Here is an 18,663-nt window from a genome sequence, read left to right as displayed (position 1 = left end):
TACTTAACCTACGTGTGTCTCTTTCCTCATTTGTAAATTTGGGATAACATTACCCAATTTATGGGGCTGTTGTTAGGATTAGATGAATATATGTAATTTGGTTAGAACAGTGCCTGACACCTAAGAAACACTGTTACCTGTGACTATTATTGTAATTATTATTTATTTGCACAGTGTTTTTGTCTGTTTCCTTCCACAAAAACATAAGCTCACTGAGGGTAGGCAGCATGTCTCTCCGGTTCATCCACTATATATCTGATGCACAGTACATGCCTATGACAGGATGTGCTCAATCAAAGTCAGTGAATGAATAATCTCATTCCTTTCCAAAATCTACTTGATTTTTTTTTATAGGCACTTCCTCCAATACCACCAGTATTTCCTATGTAACCATCTCCAGTTTAGACAGACTGTACCAAATTCCCTTATTAGAGCTTTTATCAGTAAGTTCTATGTTAACATTTTAACTATTCTAGAGGGTTAGCTACGAATACTGTCAAGTCTTCACATTTATCTTAATTGATAGCATGAGCCCTCTGTGAGATGATGTCTAAGTGGCGTGCCTTATCTCTGCTCATTATAGAAATGAGAGACATTTCCATCTGACTTGTAACGTGGGAAAGAATAATGGAAAGAAAAAATCAGTGGGACAAGCGTTGGGCCGACACAACTTTAGGAAGAGCAAACCAAACTCCAACCAACAGTCAGTTAGTCCCACTATGGGCAGGAGGTGGGTAAGCGGGGTGAAGCGAAGGAACGTTCTTTTAGAGACTGCAAATCAGTTGATACTCAGTTGTTACCAAGCGTTTTACGCTGCCACATGGAGGGGATTGGCTGAGTGACAGAGTCCATGGCGGTGTAGGTGTTTGCTCTCCACAATTAAGTCCACTGCATACTTACTTTTCCTGTTCATTCCTTTCAGAGGAGGGGCCATTATGCCTGTGCTACTGACTAAAGGTTTGTTGACTCAAGGTGGGAGGTTGTCTGGGTCCAATGGCCAAGAAGGGCTGATAGTGAGAATTACCTGCAGCATCTGATACAACACACATACAGGACACACCTTTCTAAAGTTTCAACTTCACACCACTTCTAAACAATCGGGAAGCGGGGGGCAGACAACCAGCGTCTCCAACATAGCAAGTATAAAAATGCTAGGGTCAGAAGCAATGTAAATCTGATTCTTTGAAAAAGCTTTCAAATTTTCTCTTGGCTCTGACCTAGAATCAAGCCGTGATGAAGTGAGGATACAGTAATTACTTATTCTACAATGAAACATTTTGCTTTGAGTTTATTCACTTGGCAGTTGTTCTCAGTCTTTTTTTTTCTGCCTGATGTGCATGAGAGGATATACACTGTTCTTTTCTTAACAGCAGGTGAATCACTGACTTAATTTCCAAAGGTATTTTGGAGGTTTTAATCCTGTCCCAACCTTTTCCCATTTTTTTTTCATATTTCTTACCTCATGTTCCTGCCCTTTTCAAAAAATACAAATATACAAACAGATCATGCAGCCCTATGTCAAAAAAAACAAACAAACCAAACAACCCAATCAAAAAATGGGAAGAAGATCTAAATAGACATTTCTCCAAAGAAGACATACATATGGCCAAAAAGCACATGAAAAGATGTTCATCATTGCTAATTATTAGAGAAATGCAAATCAAAACTACAATGAGGTATCACCTCACACCAGTCAGAATGGCCATCATCAAAAAATCTACAATCAATAAATGCTGGAGAGGGTGTGGAGAAAAGGGAACCCTCCTACACTGCTGGTGGGAATGTAAATTGGTACAGCCACTATGGAGAACAGTATGGAGGTTCCTTAAAAAACTAAAAATAGAGCTAACATATGATCCAGCAATCCCACTCCTGGGCATATATCTGGAATAAACCATAATCCAAAAAGATACACACACCCCAATGTTCACAGCAGCACTATTCACAATAGCCGAGACATGGAAGCAACCTAAATGTCCATCGAGAGAGGAATGGATAAAGGAGATGTGGTACATATATACAATGGGATATCACTCAGCCATAAAAAAGAATGAAATAATGCTATTTGCAGCAACATGGATGGACCTAGAGATTATCATACTAAGTAAGTCAGACAGAGAAAGACAAATATCATATGATATCATTCATGTGTGGAATCTAATTTAAAAAAATGATGATACAAATGAACTTATTTATACAAGAGAAACAGACTTACAGATATGGAAAACAAACTTACGGTTACCAAAGGGGAAACGTGGGGGCGAGGGGAGGGGATAAATCAGGAGCTTGGGATGAATAGACACACACTACCGTATATAAGATAGATAACCAACAAGGACATACTGTATAGCAGAGGAAATTCTACTCAATATTCTCTGATAACCTATATGAGAAAAAAATCTAAAAAAAAATGAATATATGTATATGTACAACTGAATCACTTCGCTGTACACCTGAAACTAACACAACATTGTAAATCAACTATACTTCAATAAAATTTAAAAAAGGAAAAAGAAGGAAAAAAAAAGAAAGGCTAGTTTTTTTCCACTGATGTGAACCTCCAGGTCTTTGCACAATGACTGTAAAGAGCTCTAAAAAATCCAACCACACTGGATTGTTTAATGCATTGATACTGTCTTCATCTGTGTACATATATGATTACATCTGTTATAAAGTTAAAGAAAATTGTTCAGAAAAAAAAGATATGGTACATATATACAATGGAATATTAGCCATAAAAAGGAATGAAATCATGTCATTTGAAGCAACATGGATGGACCTAGAGATTATCATGTTAAGTGAAGTAAGTCAGAAAGAGAAAGACAAATATCATACATCACATATACGGAACATAAAATACAACACAAATGAACATATTCTATGAAACAGAAACAGACTCACGGACACAGAAAACAGACTTGTGGTTGGCAAAGGGGAAAGGGGGTGGGGAGGGATGGACTGGGAGTCTGGGATTAGCAGACGCAAACTATTATATACAGGATGGATAAACATCAAGGTCTTACTGTGTAGCACAGAGAACTATATTCAATATCCTGCAATAAACCATAATGGAAATGAACATGGAAAAGAATGTGTGTGTGTATATAAATCACTTTGCTATACAGCAGAAATTAACATTGTAAATCAACTATACTTCAATAAAATTAAAAAGAATATATACATATATATATATAAAACCACAAATAAAGCCCATTTTACAGATGGGGAAACAGACTCAGAAAAGTTAAGGAAACTTTCCTAGGGCCCTACAGTCAGTAAATGGCAGAGCTTGGATCTAAATCCAGTCCGTCTGGCACTGGAGTTTACGCTCTGAAGTACTTTCTAACCTGTTCGTGATCTTTTTCTTTGCTGGGATGAATTCTCGTACTTCGGATCTCAGCGTAAATGTCACCTCGACAGAATGGCCATCTCTGATTCCCTAATCAAAAGTAGCCATCCAGTCCCTTGCTGTTATATCACCCTCTCCTTAGCCATAAAACAGTGCCTGTCACAGAGCAGCACAATAAATATTTGCTGAATGAACAAGGATTAAGAAAAGTTTGTTACAATTACTAGCATTTTGGAGCCGTAAGGTACCTTTGAAATAATATATTTCAACTTCCTCTTTTACATCTGAGAAGAGCTATTAAAGAGACATAGTGAATTGCCTAAAGAAATGAGGCATGCAGTGGTAAAGCAAGGACTTGAGTGTGGTGCTCTTAACAACCAGTTCTGTGTTAATCTTACTATTTGGCTTCCAAATTTAAGAGACTTTTGACAGTATATCTGTGATGATAGAAGCCATGTTTTATGCTTAATTAAGGGAAAGACTCAAGAAACTAAAACCCATGGATACAGAAAAACTGCTCATTTTATGTGTAGGTTTATGTCTTTGAGTGAGTGAAACTGATTAACATAAATGACTGAATAACTACAATGGTATTTTATCGCTCTTTGAAGTTATTGCCAAGAGAAAAGTTGCTAACGTTGCAAAACCATAACTTTGTTCCTCTACTTTAATATTTACTTAAAATAAATGCCAGTCTTCACACTCCCAGTCCACCCCATGTCCCTGTCGTCCAGCTTGTACGAACAGCTAAGCAAAACTCAAGCTAAACATTGCAGACTAGGCTTCGCATGTCCAGGATTATCAGTGTATTCCTCTAACTTAATCTGACCCCGCCACGTCTCAGGGTGCACGTGAATTCTCCTAATAAGAAAAGTACTACTGCTGCCTTTAATTTCTTTGGGCAAAGCTGTTTTCATAGAAAACTAGAGTGAGTACCCGACTGACCACACAGCATAAAGAAGGGTGACGTCAAGGCAGAGCTGAAGATGAACTGCTATTTGAGCCATCTTGGTTTTTATAAAATGTGAAACAGGGCCATTATTTCCACTAAATGGATAAAGATAGATAGCCTATGGCTGATGAGTTTTTACAAAACAATGAAAATGTTTGAGATCTCAGGATTCCAAAATCCAAAAAGAAAACTCGACAAAATATATTAATTATTCAATTACAGCTCAACAGAAATCAATTTTAAAAATAAATTATAACGTTACGGGTTGTGGGTACATTTTAACATGTTTGATGTGATGCAGTGCGAGGCTGTCAAAAGAAGAGAGTTTAAAAAACCTAGGAAATTCTTCGAAAACAAAAAACGCCTAGAAAAGTAATACACTGAAATAAATGCAAGGAATATTTGCCATCTATGTTTAAAAGTACAACTACAAGCAAGATTAATCCCCTAGATTAATCCATGCACAAGGAAGTTACATTGATCTATATTAGAAATGAATACCATAATTATATCTAGGAAATAATAGTGCCTAACCTTTTACATGTCCCTGGACGTCTTTCTTCCAAGATATACACTTGTTTCCTATTTTAAGGACAAATCTGTGGCCCCAATACTGTCAACTGAGTTGAAGCCCCATGATGGGGAAATTTACAAACTGCGGTGAATCTGCTTTTCTAGAAAATCACTAAACTGTAATCATATATAATACTAATATGTTCTAGGAACTACTCTAAGCTTCATATATATTATATAAATATACATATACTGATATATAGCTATATATACACTTACATATATATATTCATATATACTAACAACCACTATATAAGATAGCTAATATTATTATCTCTCCTTTGTAACTGAAGAAATGAGAGGTTAAATAATTTGTCCAAGATCCTACTCTTAGAAAGTAACGAAGCCAAGTTTAAACCAAGGCGGTCTGGCTACGCCGTCTTTCTATACCAAATTATATAAAACCTGAACCATGTCTTATTTCATTTTGATTTATCACAGAATTGTTCCCATGACCCACCAAGGTAATTCTCTAGGCTCATCGGGGGGGGCAAATTTTTCCTTATTAGCCACATTAAGGAGAACGAGATACCATATGATCAGTCTGCCTTTTAATATTCTATTAGTCTTTAATTATGAATGGAGGGGGGTCTCAGTTTTTTCTAATTGTAACAGTTAAATCTTTAAAAACCAAAGGGATATGACCTTCTACCTGAGCCCAGTCTAACACAAAAACATTCCAATCAACTGTGTATACAGCAAACATACTATTCGATCACAGATTCTATAGAACTCATCAAAAACTAAGTCCTCCATCATTTACATTCTATTGATACTTCAGGAACAAACCTACGTGCATTTTTCCTCTTTTGTTATCTAATAGAAAATTTAGAGGAGGCATGACAAATTTAACAAAAGACTGTATGTGATGGTAAAAAATTGAGAACTTCCAAGTTCTCAAGTTTAAAAACTGAGTCAGGGGCTTCCCTGGTGGCACAGTGGTTGAGAGTCCGCCTGCCGATGCCGGGGACACGGGTTCGTGCCCCGGTCCGGGAAGATCCCACATGCCGCGGAGCGGCTGGGCCCGTGAGCCATGGCCTCTGAGCTTGCACGTCCGGAGCCTGTGCTCCGCAACAGGAGAGGCCACAACAGTGAGAGGCCCGTGTACCGCAAAAAAAAAAAAAAAAAAAAAAAAACTGAGTCAGTCGTTATTTATATTAATACATCTTAAAATGACTACTCATTCTAGAAACAGAGGGTTTTTCCCCTAATCCCAGAGGTAGTTATTTTTTCCCCATGTAACATTATGCCTCTCATAATGTTTTCTTAATGAGTGTTATTCAGATGACTGTTCTTTTGGAAACAGTATAAAGTGTCATTATGTGCCTGCAATTAATGATTAAAAAAATCTCTATATCTACAAATCCAGGATACTTTTCTCAGTAGTCTTTCTCCTTGATCCCTCTCTATAGTTCACGCTTTCTTGAAATTCCATTTTCTTTGGCTTTCGTGATGCTACACTAGCTTATATTCCTCTGATCTCTCCAAATGTTTTTTCTCATTACTTAGTACAGACATTTCCCAGATGCCACTGTTCTTGGAGAGTTTGTCCATTTTGTCTTCAAGAAGTAAATTAGAATGAATGACTTTCAAACTCTAGCTCAGCCAGATTTTTCTCTAATCTAGTTACAGTTGCCTAGCTGTAGGTCCCTGATGGACAATTCTTAGGAAGTAGCAGGAGAACAAGTGAGGCTACACAAGAAATTAGGGACCAAGTCATTATAAGGCTTTGAATATCATGATGGAGAAAAGAAATATCCCTGAATGAAAGTCTTGGGAACAAGAGAGAAGATCTGATTTATATTTTAAATAGGTAATCTAGCAACGGTGTGGATTTGAAGTACTTGAGAGCAAAAAGGAAAACCAGTTAAGAAGTTACCAAAATCAGCCAAAGAGGAAATGAAGAGAACTTGGGGGATGCTGAGTACATTAAAAGGAGGGAGAACTATACATCAGCTAAATTTGAATGAGTCACAAGTCAGTTCCCTGGCATACACACTCATATAATCACATGATTGGGATCTCTACTATAAACCCCACTGCAACGCTGATCTCAACTGTAATTCAGTAATTACTTAAGGAATCTCCCTGTTCCCCCAACAAGTATGAGCTCCCTGAGGGTCTGAACAATGTTGTTTGGCCAAGAGCTGGCACACTGTCTGCTGGCATACAGTATGTACTCAAAAAATACCTGCTAAATGAATAAATTTGCCAAATAAATTAAAGTTCTAGAAAACTAAAGTCACAACAAAATCAATGCAGAAAAGAAATTCACGGATCAACTACTAGCAAATAGAAGGTTAGAAAAATTAAATGACTTGCTTCAAGTCGCAAAGCTAGTTAATAACAGAGGGGGGAGTAGAATTCTGCTCCTCCAAGACTAGAGGAAAATAAAAGAAACGGCAAATGTAGAAGGCAGATATGGGGGTGTAAGATAATTCTGGAGATTATTACATAAGTGTACATACACGCCCACATGTCATGTTGAGAATATAAACTTGTCCCTGGATTTTGTCAACGGTGAGGTAACATGCCTCAATGTATAAATCTATATATTTTTGCACGTATGCCTAAATTTGCTGCTTGTCATTACTGGATAATGATGCCAAAAAGTTTAAAAGGTCAATAGCTATTTTTAAGATTACCCTTGAACAAGACATATGGCACTAGTTTTTACTTGAAATCTTACAGGCAGCCGCCATTACATTAGTAGTTTGACCTTGCTTTCACTTGAATTTTCTTTTAGAGGTATGAAATGAGAAAGCAGAATTATTAGAGTCTGCATTTGTTTTTTTCCTCCCGAAGAGAAGAACATTCATTTTAAATTCTTTCTTCAATTTTTTAAAGTTATATTTAAAAACTGACTATACACGTATGGACGTCAAGGCAAAGAATACAATGAAGGTTATTAATCCCGCACGTAACCCACGACTGCTGAGATAAAGCACAGTGCAGTACATAACAACTACTGTAGCTGAGAAAATATGTGATGTAGTGGAAAACCCAGCAGGCCAGGAATCAGAAGACATCCTATTCTTAGTCTTCCTGCCTACAAGTTATAAAACTTGAAGCCAATCATTGACACCCAGCCACCAGCCACCTGATGGAGCCTCAAGTCAGCCTTTGTGAAATAAAATCAACCGGCCTTCTCTCTTCCTAATACTGATACAAGGAATAAGCAAGATCGTGCATGTAGAAGTCCTCTGAAGGTATTTTTGAGGGAAACATGCAATTTCATTTTTTAGGTCAGTATTTAACAGAGTAGTGTTGATGACTTCTGGCTGAACATTTCTCTTTAAGAAATAACTGACTGACTTAAAGGACCTTGAATTTACCCTGGACCATATATTTTCCCAGCTGATCGTTAACGGTCAGGCAGACGTTATTGCTTATTTACTGCATTCCCACAGAGACGGAAGGACTCAAGGTACTATTTTTAAAAGGATGAGACATAGCGAGAGAGAGGCATGGACACATATACGCTACCAAACTTAAGGTAGATAGCCAGTGGGAAGCAGCCGCATAGCACAGGGAGATCAGCTCGGTGCTTTGTGACCGCCTGGAGGGGTGGGATAGGGAGGGTGCGAGGGAGGGAGACGCAAGAGGGAAGAGATATGGGAACATATGTATATATATAACTGATTCATTTTGTTGTAAAACAGAAACTAACACACCATTGTAAAGCAATTATACTCCAATAAAGATGTTAAAAAAAAAAAAAAAGGATGAGAAATTTTTTTGCTCTGGCTCCAATCAGTAATGTTCAAGTACTGAGACTGGTTATTCTCTAAAGAGGTATATTCCAGAGAAGGGTTCACACATTTTAAAAACACTGCATCACACTGATGGAGTAAGAGACCCACAAGCCATCTACTTTACCCTTTTTCTCACATCAGCACTGACCTTAAATGTATTGACCTAAGAGTACTAGGGGGGAAAAAAAATCTCTGCTCCTTGCAATATAAAAGTAAATTCTTATTTCACATAAGAAAAGATGTAAATTACCCTGGACATGTTTCAGTACTATTGGTTGTTTATCTCATACACTACAAACAATCTATTTCTATCTTTGCAACCACCTGCAGATCTAAGGTTAGTACATGGCCATCTCTTGAGTGAGACCAAGGTCAAAGAGCACCCTCTCTAATTGCTTACGTTGAAAAAAATCAAGGCTTGACCCATCATTATTACCATTAACCAGAGTAATAAACTTTACTCTACCTTCACACAGAATATTGGGAGGAACACTATGTATGGGTCATATAAAATTATACACCATCATTGTTCCTGGAAAAACGTAAGAGAACAGCTAACAGAATTTGTAGTATCATCTTCAACATGTATATTTGATTTCTTATGATTCAAACTCATGTTCTTAGCTGATAATAAAGGGAATAACAGACTTGACCCTACTATTAGATTTAATTATATGTAATTGCAATATTTGGCCATTTTGAACTAGAAAAATGGCAGTTTTATATGGTTCGACCTATACCTCTATTCAGCTGAGCAAGGGACAATGATAATGTAGAAATCTTTCTGCACCAATGTGGTTTCTTTCTCTCTGAAAAGCAATCGATTATTCTCTTGCCTAGTTCAGAGTTTCAAATAAAATAAATTTCAGTTCTATTTTAGCTTCTGTAATCCTAAAGATCGATACTTTGCACACTTCAGCTTTTTATCCATAAAAGTATGAGAGTACCAACTATGCTTATGGATTCACCCTGAGAAATACATAATTGAGGAATATACTTTTTGTATACACACAGAATTTAATATACAAGTCTGTCATCTTCTATACAAAAAAATCTTGGCTATGAGCAAACAAAAAAGATGTAAAACTAAAGGATTTAAATGACATGGGAAACATAATTTAATGTTTTGTACAAAAAAAAAGGATTAAAAAGGTATATAAAATGTAAAACATAAAATTTACCAAAGAACATATACATAAAAAGAAAGCTGAAAGGAATAGACAAAACATTTTAAGTTAGTATTTCTGATATTACCTAGGATTGCTGGATGATTTTTCACTGTATACTTGACAACTTTACATGTTTTTTTCAAACGTCTACAATTTTAGGGAAAAAATCTGTAAGTAAAAATTGGACTAAATGGGGAGATATGTCATTTTACTAAATGAATGACTCAATATTAAATATTTCAAACTCTACCTGATTAAAATTAAAACTCAATGGGAATTTTTCAGAAAAATATTCTGATGTTCTGGGAGAATACATGCACATAATTATCCAGGAAAATCCTGAAAAAGAAGAATTAAGTGGAAGAATACCACTCATGACATTAAAATAGAAAGGGTATGATACTAGCACCAGAGAGGCAGGTACATTCATGTAGGGGAAGAGAGCCCAGATAAGGTCAAAATATATCTAAAAATTTGATATAGTAATGACAAAAGTGACTTTTTGAATCACTTGGCAAAGTATGAATTACTCTCTAGGTGTTTGGTTAGCAGGCTAATTATTTCAGTGAAAAATTACATTTTTTAAAAAATTACATTCTTAAAGCATACCTTATTCCAAAGTAAATTTCACTAGAATTCAGTAACTAAATATTTTAAAAATTATAAATATGCTATGATAAAATATAGGAGAATATTTAATAACTTTTAGATTCCCATATACCTTTTCTAATATTCACATATACTCAAGATTTAATTATCAAAATATGAAACTGCAAAAATATTGAGACAATATAAGTAAATATTCTTACAACCTTGAAGTAGAAGGTCTTTTATGGATAACATCAAACACAAACAACACAAACTGATATAGAGGATTAATAAAAATTTTAAACTTCTTTATGGCAAAAAGAATTATGAGGTTTAAATGTGAATTATATATAAGCTGCGAGTATTTCTAATATATAACAGTAGATTAATAGTTGTACTACAAAAGGAACTCTTACAAATTGATTACCAAAAAAAAAACAAAAACAAAACCCACCAGCTTAGAAAGCCTGAAAAAAGTAAAAAGGCAATTTACAAAAGAAAAACTATATGGGAAAACAGGTTTTTAAATATTTTGAACCTCACAATAATCAAATAAGCAACATTTTTTAACAAGAAATGATATTCAATTATATTGGCAAATATGAAAAATAATAACATCAGTATTGGAGAAGGTGTGGGAAAGGGGAGACATTCAGAGGTGGACACTCCAGCATGAACTGGTACAACCTCTCGATGAAGAAAAAATTTGATGCTACAAATATCCTTTGACTAGTCAAGTCTACTTCTAAAAGTACATCCAAAGAAAATAATCAGTGATGTGTGAAAAATGTATGTTCAGTAATAGTCTCTGCAATGCTGTTTATAGGGGAAACAGTTACTGAGTGGTGCTTAAGAGCTTGGAGCTGAGGAACTAGGCTGTCTGGATTCAGACTCCTGATGCTAACCTCTTCCTACCCACGTGACCTGCAGCAAGTTTAACTTTCTGTGCTTCAGTTTCTTCATGAGTAAAGTTCAGACAATAATAGTATTTGCCTCATAGGGTTTTAAGGATAAAATTGGCAAATAAATGAAAAGCACCCAGAACATTGCGAGGAACTTAGTAAGCACTCAATAAATGTTACCTATTATCATTGCTGAGAAAAAAATTGTGAAATGCCATTTATAGGGATGGCTTAAGTGAAGGATATTGATCAAAAGATCAGAACACTATGAGGTCATTAGAAATGACGAGGTAAAATTATAAGCATGGAAAAATGCCACAGTAGATGACATTAAGTTTTTAAATAAGGGTTACAAAGCAGGAATATTTTACTACCTCATCTTTAATCGAACAGATATAAATATATATGTGAGCATTCAGAGAAAAGAATATGGAAGCACATAAGCCGAAGTACAAACAATGACTGCATGTGGGTGTAGAATTACAGATGATTTTCATTTTCATCCTTATACTTGTGGTTTTTTGGTACGAAAAAACCTTTTCTTTTTAAATTAATGTTACTTTTATAATAAAAAATAAACTTATACCCATTTTGAAAACAAGGCAACTGGAAAGTCAATTAACACAATTAGAAGTGATGGGTGATTGATAACGCAGAAGTACAGGCAATGAAGTAACCACGGGAAAGGGCTGGTCCGGGATTCAGCAGAGAAAGACCAAACTTTCCACTCACCCATTCTTTAATTGCCAAAAACATGTTTATGGAGGATGACGATAATATATACAATAGTGCTAAAAATGACTTGAACAACTTGCAGTTTATAAATAGATATGTCAACAGGTTATAAATATATAAGTATGTGAGACTAGTGCTTGGGCTTAATTTTTTTAAAAGACCAACCATCTACATTTTTCAATCCAAATGACCAATTTCCCAAAAGTAACATTTGGGCTACAAACCAAACAAAGCTTCTTAGTAGCAGTTAGCAGGTAAGATGACAGCAACATTGTAGGCTTATCTGGTTACACATCCTGTTTATGTCTACAAATTTAGCTGATCTCATCTAATATTAACTGATGTCCAAATACCTAATTATACACACACACACACACACACACACACACACACACACACACACACAGATCATGTAACCACAGGTTATAAGTCAGTGACTTGGTACCATTAACTTACTGTATTATTTTGTTTTCAACGTTTGAAAGAGGCCAATAGCAGCTTTAAAACCATTTTTATGGTATCTCTAAGCAAAAACATAATATTTCCAATAGAAGCACATGTGGAAGGCCTTATCATTCAAAATCTAAAATTGATTGATCTCTTTAAGCTTCAGAAATACCCATATTACTGATTACCTTATAAACACTGAAACATCTGTTTTAAGGGATAGGATTAACTTCCTGATCTATAGACAAAAGGCAAAGGAAGCATAGGGATGAAGCAGAGTTTGATCAAAATGGCTTACTCATCCGTAGCAATTAGCAGATTTGTTTTAATTACTGGATATTAAATTTTGATGTGATTGATATTATTAAATGATGGAAACTGAGTCTACACAATGAGTTTAATGCAGAGTGTCAAGAATATTAAACAACCAAAAAAAAAAAAAACTCAGCTAAAGCATCATTAGGGGGTCTTTGGTCTCTTCATCAATGTCTATTTAACAAATAGATTTTTAAATTAATAATAAGAGTAAATACAGGGCTTCCCCGGTGGCGCAGTGGTTGAGAGTCCGCCTGCCGATGCAGGGGACACGGGTTCGTGCCGTGGTCCGGGAAGATCCCACGTGCCGCGGAGCGGCTGGGCCCGTGAGCCATGGCCGCTGAGCCTGCGCGTCCGGAGCCTGGGCTCCGCGGTGGGAGAGGCCACAACAGTGAGAGGCCCACGTACCGCAAAAAAAAAAAAAAAAAAGAGTAAATACAAATATTTAGCTTTTTCTAACATCATTCTCAGCTTTGAATACTTTTTCTCAAAGGAAACTTCAAACTCAAAGGACTCCTATAATAATACCGGGGAGGTAAAATGTTTACAGTGAAGTTGCTGTTTATGAGGAAATTAGGTTCCAAAGTCAGCATGTAAAAAAAAAAAATGCATAGCCAACATTATTCTTTAAAATTCTTAAAGTACAACACTCTCACCATAACTTAAGAAACTAGATTTCTTCCTGTATTGGAGCAGCCTGCTGAGTCCTTAGGTGCACAGTGCCTTAGAGCAGATGCTCAAAAAACAGAAACAAAAACCAGAGACTGCGGCAAGGATGGGGATGTTGGTGCATAACTTTGGAAGCAGGGGACAGGTCAACATGGGCGAGGAAAAGAGGCAAGTGGGGATGTGAAACAATGAATAGTGTGCATAGCTATTTTGCAAAGAACACCAAGACACACAACAGTTTGTTTGAAAGACGCTGTTTGATGGCCTGGAATCCAGCAGGTGGGCTGCAAGGAGAGAGAAGCCATGGCATGCAGTATTCCATGGGAGGGTGAAAGAAGAGATCTAGCTGGTTTCCTCCCAACTCCTGTTCTGCATTGCTACGGTTCACTCAGAGGGACTTAACTGTTCTAGACTTTCAGGTTGCCTTATTCAGCCCCTCTGGCAGCCATCAGGAATTCAGATTCTAGTCCAGAGTCCAAAAGTGATGGGGGAAGCTCTGGGCAGGCGGCTGGTTGGCCCAGCTGCAAGGCAGCAGCCAAGGAGAAGGATCCAGCATTCCCAAGGCAGCTGAACAGTCTACCCCTGGTGGCAGATTCGTCTGGGAGGTGGATAGTGCCAAGGCAATCTGGGGAGACACACATCACAGATGTGTGTCTGATAATTTGAAGAAGTTGGTTTGTATTTAGAAGTTTTACTGGACAAGAAAAAATATCTTCTTTAAATATTAAAAGGCATACTCAATACTGTATGATCATAATACATGTAAGAAGAAAGTGAAAATGAAGACAACTGAGGTAAACAAAATGTCATGTCTCTCATCTCACATGTCTAAGGAGCTCACTTCATTAAGCAGCATGATGGGTAAAAATGTATAAAACCTGATCTTTCCCTTAATGCAATCGTAAATGTGTTCAGTTAAATGTACACACGTTTCAACACCACTTTCCCAATTGTCTACTAGGCACCAGGGCTTTCTCTTACAGTCCCACTTAAGCTTCAAAGCAAACTCTATAGGTCCCATTTTACAGAAAACTTAACAGAAAAATAAATAACACAGAAGGCCGCACCTATCAAATGACAGAACAAGGACTAGAATAACATTCTTTTATTATGTCATGCTATCCAAACCACTGAAAATCCAGTACCCATTTTAATAATTATCAAAACTTAGGAAAGCAATTGCTTCTAATCTCTAAGAATAACATTCTTTGGGAGGACTTGTACTTGTCTTAGAAACTAGAATATTAGGGATCTCCCTAGAAAAACCATATACAACTTACAGTCCAAAGTTTGCTGAATTTTTCATAGAAAAATATGTATTACTGTACCGTAGTATATTATAAAAACATTATTATAACATTATTATACAAATATAGTGAACTTTGTGGGCCTCACGTGCTCCTTCACACCAGAAATATTCATTACCCCAGGTGCCGAGAGTGTCGCCTACTTATGGCTCATAGCCAAGTCCCTCCCCTAAGATTACACCACCTCCCTGGGTACAGCTCACTTCCAGTGACTGATGGAGATGGGGTAAATGGACCAACCTCCTTGACTCAATTTAGGGTATCTCTGAAAAGCCATTCCAGCTTCTAAGTAATGCTGGGACTGAGTGAGGCCTTTGTTACCACTGTATAGCAGTTCAACTTCTGCCTAATCCTTCTTCCCTCTATTCCTTACAGGTATGGTTCCAAAGAGCACTACCCAATAAAACTCCTGCTTGAAACCTCAGTCTCAGGGCTTAGAACTTGGACAATCCAAACTATGACAAGAAGAGATACAACAATATTGAATGTGATGTGACAAAATGAGACTGAGAGATAATCAGAGTTTTAAATGTGTTTACTAGGGGAAAAAAGAGAGCAAAATAAATAAATATCCAACAAGAGAAAAAAAAAACAAAACCCTGAGGACCTGATAGGAAAATGGGCAAAAACACGAACAAACACGTCGAGAGAAAGATACACAAATGGCCCTTAAATATAAGATGTTCCACTTCATTTATAATAAAATATGTTAATATTTTTTATTAACTTAAAACTATGTTAGCACTAGCCATGAACAATCTGAAAATAAAATTAAGAAAACATATTTAGAATAGCATCTAAAAGAATAGACATTGAAGAATAGATTTAACAAAAGAGTATGAAATTTGTGCTCAGGAAACAATAAAACATTGTCGAAAGAAATGAAAGAAGACATAAGTATGTAGAAAGACATCCCATGTTCATAGAATGGAAGATTCAATATTGTTAAGCTGGCAATACTCCCAAAATTGACCTACATATTCAAGAGAATTCCTATCAAAATACCAGCTGGCTTTCTTTCGCAGAAATTTACAATATGATCCTAAGATTTATATGGAAATGCAAGAGGCAATCTTGAAAAAGAAGAACAAAGTTGGAAGATGGACATTTCTTGATTTCAAAACTTACTCAGAAGCCATAGGAATCAAGACAGTGTGGTAACCGCGTAAGGACAGATATATAATAGATCAATGGAATAAAACTGAAAGTCCATAAATAAACCCTAACCGTATGGTTAACCAATTTCTGACAACAGTGCCAAGACAATTCAATGGAGAAAAACAGTCTTTTCAACAAATGGTACTGGGACAACTGCACCCAAAGGAATGGAGTTGCACTCCTTCCTTACATCACACAAAAATTAACTTCAAATTAACTCCACAGACTTACGTGTAAGAGTTAAAACAATAAAGCTCTTAAAAAAGTCTTCATGGGTTAGGCAAAATCGTCTTAGATACAACACCAAAAGCATTAGTGACAAAAGAAAAAACTAGATACATTGGGCTTTATCAAAATTAAAAATTTTGTGTTTGAAAGGACACAATCAAGAAAATGAAAAGACAACTCACAGAATAGGAGAAAATATATGCAAATCCTGCATCTGATAAGGGACTTATATCCACAATATAGAAAAGACTCTTACAACTCAATAATAAAGACAAAAAATCCAACTAAAAATGGGCAGATGACCTGAATGAACATTTTTCCAAAGATACACAAATGGCCAATAAGCACATGAAAAGACACTCAATGACATTAGTTATCAGGGAGATGCAAATCAAAACCACAATGAGATACCACTTACCGTGGAGACTCTAAACTTCCTCTGAAAGGGTAAATATAATAGAAATATGGAAAACAGAAAGAAGCCATACAAACACCAGAAACAAACTCATGTATGTGTAGGAAGTTAATATGTGACTGAGTTGGCATTGTAAATTAGCAAAGAGATGTACTGCTCAATGAATGATTTGGTAACAATTAGCTATCTACTTGAAGAAAAATCAAACTGGATCCATATGTGATAGATACAAAAATAAATTCTAGGACCTCCCTGGTGGCGCAGTGGTTGAGAATCCGCCTGCCAATGCAGGGGACACGGGTCTGAGCCCTGGTCTGGGAAGATCCCACATGCCGCGGACAACTACGCCGGTGCACCACAACTACTGAGCCTGTGCTCTAGAGCCCGCGAGCCACAACTACTGATCCCACATGCCACAAGTACTGAAGCTCATGTACCTAGAGCTCGTGCTCTGCAACAAGAGAAGGCACAGCAGTGAGAAGCCCGCGCAACACAAGGCAGAGTAGCCCTCGCTCACTGCAACTAGAGAAAGCCCACACGCAGCAACAAAGACCCAACGCAGCCAAAAATAGATAAATAATTAGTTAATTAAAAAATAAATAAAAAATAAATTCTAGATAAAGTAAAAACCTAATCATGAAAGCCTATAAATATGACAAAAGAAAAATGTTTTGTAAAACCTTTATGATATTATTAGTATTAAGCAAGACATTATTAATATTAAAGATCTAAATTCTGATAAAAAGAGGAAGAATTGACACATTAAGTAAATTAAAATCAAAAAAATTTATAAAGCACCATAAATAAAGCTAAAAGGCAAACAACAGAATGGGAGAAAATGTTTGTAATCTTTATAACGGACAAGAGACCTAAAGAACTTCTACAAAGCAATAAGGCAGGGTACCTAAAGAGTCAGATGTGCACTGCAACTGTTTTAATAACAAAAAATCGACAACCTCAGTGCTCATCAACTGAGGGATAGTTAAGTTAGAATAAATTCACACTTTTAATAGCTAAAAGAATGAGGTATATAAATATTTTGTCATTAAAAGTTCTAGTGTTACCATAAAAACCATCAAGCTTCACAATATATGCATCTTAATCTCATTTATATTTAAAAATAGATTTACGGGACTCCCCCCTCAGTCCAGTGGTTAGGACTCCGCCCTTCCACGGCAGAGGGCGGATTCAAACCCTGGTTAGGGAACTAAGATCCCGCATGCCATGCAGCATGGCCAAAAAAAAAAAATTTATGGCTATGTTCAAAAAGAAGAAGCAGGGGACACTTCCCTGGTGGTGCCGTGGTTAGGACTAGGTGCTTCTACTGCAGGGGGCACGGGGTTCCATCCCTCTTGGGGGAACTAAGATCCCGCATGCTGCACAGCGTGCCCACCCCCCAAAAAAGAAGGATGCGTATCTACCGGTATGTATTTTACTGATTTTATCTCTAAAGAGAAGCGGTTGAAATGGGAGGAACTAACGGACGATATTTTTATTCTATATACCTCTACACTGTTTGAATATTTTACAGTGATAATATTCCCCAATCATCTAAATTTAATAACCCATAACTGGAAGTACATGTTGAAAACCTGGTAATTAAGAGTCACCAAGAAGTCCAGCTTCCAGAATACCAACCATAGATTATTGGTATTTTCCTTCCAGTTTTATTATTGTATACCTCATAACAATATCATTCTGTATCTAAAATTTATAGCCTTTAAAAAAATAACATTCCATGAGGATTTCCCCTTTTCAGAAAAAAATCTAGGGTTTCAAAATTACTGAACAGTTTTCTACTTACCTTTATTTCTTACACGTAGGTCACCCAAGGTTTACTCTGCAGATAAGTGTAAAAAAGAACAAATACAGTCTTTTTACTATCACAGGGCTCCTGAATAAGATGTTAGTGGAGCCCGGGTCTGAGATAGCTGCTCACAAGACCCTAACATATCCTATGCCATTATTTGAAATGTAAATCTCTAAGGTTACAAGGGGGATTAGTTATTCAAGGTAGAATTTCTCTCCACAGTCACTACGATCTAAGCCAGAGTTTATATTTAGAGTCATTCTGACGACTGTAATATTACTAGTTCCGGGC

The 18,663-nt window shown here is 36.5% G+C and overlaps 1 protein-coding gene across 3 annotated transcripts in view; it reads right to left on the bottom strand.

The window, feature by feature from the left end:
* Positions 1 to 18,663, bottom strand: part of FAM13A (family with sequence similarity 13 member A) — a 331,953-nt gene that overhangs the window by 256,580 nt on the left and 56,710 nt on the right. The window lies entirely within an intron of this gene.

Source organism: Pseudorca crassidens, chromosome 4 (assembly GCF_039906515.1).
Source record: "Pseudorca crassidens isolate mPseCra1 chromosome 4, mPseCra1.hap1, whole genome shotgun sequence".
NCBI classification, from domain to species: Eukaryota; Metazoa; Chordata; class Mammalia; order Artiodactyla; family Delphinidae; genus Pseudorca; species Pseudorca crassidens.
This window is presented reverse-complemented; position numbering and strand designations above follow the sequence as displayed.